We start from the raw sequence: 5,411 nt of genomic DNA on the forward strand, positions 1-5,411 counted from the left end.
GCCAAGCTTTTCAAGACTGACTGCCTGTACACCCCATTGCTAAGATTCAGAGCCTGCACTCTCTCAACTGGCCTTTTTACATCTAGAAACTCTCCTTTACTGAGCTCCTCAAAAAAAGGTGAGGGGATAGAGTAAGAGATCCTTTTAACCTTGTTACTTTATCCTCCTCTCACTTAAGACTTTAAGAAACTCTCACTTCCTACCCTGCTCCATCCCACCTTCAAAATTCCCATAATTTATAAATTTCCTCCATAATATGATCCCAACCACCTACTGTCACTTTAAGTGGCCTTTATGTAGGTATCACCTGATTGTGTGCTCTGTCCTGACTCAGTGCCCATGTTTGGGCTGTTCCCTGCTTTTCCAATGCCTTTTCCCACAACATGCCTCATGCTCAATACTACCAGCTCTTTGAGTTCAATTTTTAAAGCTCTCCACCAAAAAAATATCATGAAATAATCTTCCCCTCCCCTTGCCTCCCTTGTGTGTTCTCATGATACCTCTTTTATAGTATTTAATTCATTCTGGGAGGTGAGGGAAGACAGGGGCACACAAAACTAGAAAAAAAATTCAAGGTAGGATGTGGAAGAAGTATGGAACATCAGTGTTAGATACGTCACCTACTTCAACCATCTTATTTTATAGGCAAGGGCCTTAAAAACTGATGAGATAAAGGTACTTACGAATTGACAGAAACTACCGTCTCTGATCTCAGGCTATTTAATCAGTACTACTAATAAACCTCATCCATCTATACAATGAAAATGCTAAGTAGATTTAAGAAAACATGATAATAGAAACCTTGAAAAGATACCCATGGGATTTTGCAAAGAAGAACCTTAATAAAGTGTTAGATGTGTTTGATTCCATTTATACAGGATCATGTGTATATGTGCATGTGTGTATGAGTGTGCACAAGAGAGACAGATATAAAAGATACATGTGTACAGAAGAATGTTCATCAAAGTACTAACAATGTTTATGTTTAAATGATGACATTTGTTCTACGTAATTAGAACAAAATATTTAGAACAGGAATGCATTATTATTTATGATCAGTAAAAACACAAAATGGCAGAATTAATATTTAGAAAAGAAAAGGAAATGACTTACTCTAAATATCTGCTTGGGAAATCCAACACAGATTATTACTAAAGGATCCTTATCATTTTTTTTCTTTGAAAGTTTCCATTTTGATGATATTTTCAGGAAGGACCTTGTAACTAGATAGTATAGACAAAACCAAATGGTTTCTTGGCTCCTTTGAAATTCAACTTTCACTAAACTAACAAAGTAGCTGTACTTGTTCTACTCACAATTTAAAAAGGACACCATTTCCCAATAAAACATATTTTTGGAGTGCTCCATGAACATATTAGCTAAGATGACCGAAAATCTCCTATATGTTTCTCTTAACAACTTGTACAACATTTTAATAAGCAATTAAAAAGTATTGCCGAATGGGATACTAATGGGCTGAAGGGTCACATTTTAAATGAGGCTCACTTAAAAGTCACACCATACTTAAGGGGGTCCTCCCGAGACCAGCCACCCTGTAACTGTTTACAGCCTTCCTGACAGCTCACTATGTTCCACTACATCTCCAACTGCTCTTTATTTCAGAGAAATTAGGATTCTATTCAACCAAAATGTGTACAGAAGAATATTTTGAGAGCAACAGATTTTTTTCATAAGCAAGTTCTTTGTTTGTCCTCGTTCCCCTCAGACAGTACACATACTTCTGCCTAGTTTCAGCATCGGTCCCACCCACTACACACAGCCCATGCCAATGTGCTTACCACCATTCCATGTCATTTTAATTTGGGCGGCATCTGTTTGTTCACACTGCTGTGGTAATGCCACATGGTACTAGGAACTTGTGCCTTGAACCAGACAGACCTGGGCTTGTGCCTTGGTCCTACTCATTGCCAAGTGGCCTTAGATACAATGCTTAACATCTTTGAACCGCAATTTCCTCATGGAAACTGGGAGCAATTATAAATCCTGATTGTCATGAGGATTTAGCGAGTCAGTGAATGTGTTTGTAAAGTGCTTAGCAAGTGACTGGCATATTGTAGATTCTCTACAATGTGTGGCTATTCAGAATCTAAGTAAGACCACTCTGGATTTTTTCATAAGTGATGCCAAATACCATCCATAGGTCTTGTCTATAGTAATCATTCAGATTTAAAAAGCATCTCTGTGTGCAGAATGTTACTATAACAATTCCATGAGGGATATATACAAAGCATCCCTATTTAACAGACAAGAACATTGAAGCCTGAAATTTGAGTCTTGAAGTTCCTTAGGCAGGAAGAGGGGAGGTTAGTTGTAGGACCCAATTACTTAGAAATGAAGACAAATGTTCTTTATAGCATATCCATGCTGCCTTTCTGCTTTTTTTTTTTAAGGTTGGAAAAAGTACTTTATGAAGCCTTAAGAAGCACTGAGTATAATTAAACTGTAACCCAGAGTTAGATACAATTACAAAATAAAAGTTATTGTAGGTGAGACCATGAAATTTCTTAATACTTGATTTTAATACATTGCGCTAAATTTCTAAAAGAACTCAGAGGAACCAATATTTACAGATGGAATATTTTTGAAAAATCTGGCATCAGGTATATATGTATATGTACGTGTATGTATATATATATATATGTGTGTATATATATCCCAAGATTATATGAACTAAGAAACAGATGATATATTATCTCAACAGCAGTACCAGAGTGCAGAGTTTGAGACTGGGATTTTTAAATGCTTTTCAAAGCCTGGGGTTTGGAAAAGGAGCAGACATGGTGTTTTCAAAACCTGAAGTTTTTCTCAGGACTGAAGTCAAAATTGTAACTGCCACAAAAGAGTAAAAAGGGAAGCTTTTCTCGCTTTAATTGTTCATCTGCATCGGAAAATCCAGTATCCCTGAGATAGGAACCACTGCAATAAGAAGGGAGTATGTTCTCCCAAAGGAAGACTGTTGCTTAATTACGCCTACTGCCCTGGTTATCAGGTGTAAACTTTGCATTTCCCAACCTAATGCTTGGCAGCACCAAGACGTTTCAGTAATGGTTCATCGTAAACCCAACATTCTCCATCTTCATGAAATAACCTCGTCTCCCATTGAATTTCCTTCTCCTTCCTTTCTCAGGCTTCTGCTCTTTGTCTTTCTTCAAGTCTATGCTTGGCTTCAGTTGCTGCATCAATATCTCTGATTTTTAAGTTGAAAGTGACATCCTTCCAAAGGCAGCGGGATTCATACTCATTCGGATCTTCCAACTTTCTCACTTTCTTGATTATAGGCAACTTCTTGGTATCTATAAAAACTGCATTTTCCCCTGTTGCATATTTTGCATACATGACACCATTCCATTCCCTTCAATTGAACAAAAGGACTTCTTGTCATTTGGAGAAAAAATCTCAGCAGTAATTCTGTGTTTCTTGCCCCCATAGAAAGGTTTCGTGTGGAAGACAATATTTGCACTATAGCCAGTTTTGGAACAATTAATATTGCATTCTCCACCTAGTTCCACCCACGGCACTGTGAGGACAGACCTTCCATAACCATTGGGGAATGTGAGGATGTAATGTTCATCATGGTCTAGACACGAGACACACCCCTGCCCTATGTTGTGCACCCCAATTGACATTCCAAGGAATTTTGATTTGGTCCAGATATGAGCATTGAATTATATCTTCTTGTTAAAACACTCAGCATAAAAGGCTGAAATGGGTGGATGATGGGAAACCTGCTCAGCCACAAATGTTACACTGTTTTTGGAAACCCCGGGAACTGGTCCTTCTGAAACTAGCTCCGTGTTCTCTTCAGTATCATTTGGTAATGTCCAGTGACACTGAAAGATCTCGCCCAAAATGGGATTGTATGGCTTTTTGGCAACTGATCCTCTCCTTCCCGTATGGAAGGCTGAGAGGTACCATTTCACAACCTGAACCATTCGGTCTCTGGCATCCTTTTGGTCACTAATGCTCACAAACAGGTCCGGATGTGCAAAAAAGTCTGCATACATTTCTAAAAGAGATCTTCTTTCAAGAATAAATGTTGGAAGAACTACCTTAGTAAGATCCATTCCAAGCCTAACCTGTGACAAGAGATGCATGATAACGCTCTTGTGCTCTTCCACCGACCCCGCCTCCCCTTCATCATCTCTGTCATCATAGGAATCGAAAAGGTCAGCATCACTTGTTCCATTGGACATGGAAGAATTAAGTGATTCTATGGTATCTGGACGCTTTAGACGATTTCCTGAGCTACTGTGGGTCAAGACTGAAGCAGATCCAGAGGAATTAAGCACTTTCGGATGAGCCACTTTGATGAAATTCATCAGCATCATAAAATTCATCTTCACTGCTAGAATAAGAGAACTCCGGGACTGTATTTGGAGACAAGTTGACATGGCTTGGAGAAGTTAGACTGCTACTAGGTGGTGAGTGCCCACTGCCTGTACTATTTGGTGTTGGAGTCTGATGATGTCCCAAGGTAGCTAACACAGGTCCAACTGGTAGGGAAGATGGACGCTGCTCTGACTTACACAACTGAGCAGATTCTGGAGGTAAGACAGACTGGGAAGGCATTGTGTTGATCACAGGTTCCAAGGGACTAGGTTGATATATTGCATCTACAGGATTAATAGTACTTTTAGCAATCTGCAACAACACAATGCAGTGTTTAATTGATTCTACCATGCTATTTGTTGTCTCTTTGAGAGTTTCAATTTTCTTTCTCTGTTCATCATCTTTGCAGTTTTGAAGTTTGTCATCAAAACGCTTTAATTGTTCTATCAAGATTTGCAGGTAAGCATCAGCCTCTGTAAGTTTCTTATCAAAGTCTTGGACGCTAGGAACAAATCCTGAATCCAGACCTTAAAGCTGAAGAGTATGCCGAAGAATTGTTTCTTCTAAGGCATGGATCCACTTCTCTCGCTCATCAGCATCACGAGCCTGGAAATGGAAGGTTTTCTGATCAACAGTTATTGTGAAGGTGCTGTTGTCCTCATCGTCTATACCAATCACAGCTCCTCTGAGTCTAACACATCCTCGGCGAGAGCCTCTCATCATTTTGTCCTTGGACGTGTAGTAGGAGAGCAGCCCCGCATTGTAGTCCAGCACAAACCAACGGTACTGCCAGCCCTTCATCACGTTAGTCCATTTGCTCAGCGGCCCCTCCATGATGGACGCCATCTTGGGAGCCGCCAATGACAACCTGCCTTTCTGCTTTTAATTGGTAATTTATAGTGACTAACACAAGTCTTGCTTGAAGTTGACTATACAAGCACAATTATCTGCTTATATTTAAAATATATATAAACTTGATTCCCTACAATATGTCAAGCATACCACTTGGAATTTAAACAAACATCAGACCATGTAATCTAGGTAGCAATGCTCTGGGGTAG

At 39.4% G+C, this 5,411-nt stretch overlaps 1 pseudogene across 1 annotated transcript; it reads right to left on the reverse strand.

Annotated features, from left to right (window-relative positions):
- Positions 1–2,699: 2,699 nt before the first annotated feature.
- Positions 2,700–5,205, reverse strand: LOC307108754 (oxysterol-binding protein-related protein 9-like; annotated as a pseudogene). Its single transcript has one exon. The product of its transcript is annotated as an oxysterol-binding protein-related protein 9-like (transcript).
- Positions 5,206–5,411: the final 206 nt, after the last annotated feature.

The sequence above is a fragment of the Cnephaeus nilssonii genome (genome assembly GCF_951640355.1).
Source record: "Cnephaeus nilssonii genome assembly, chromosome: 13".
NCBI lineage: Eukaryota > Metazoa > Chordata > Mammalia > Chiroptera > Vespertilionidae > Cnephaeus > Cnephaeus nilssonii.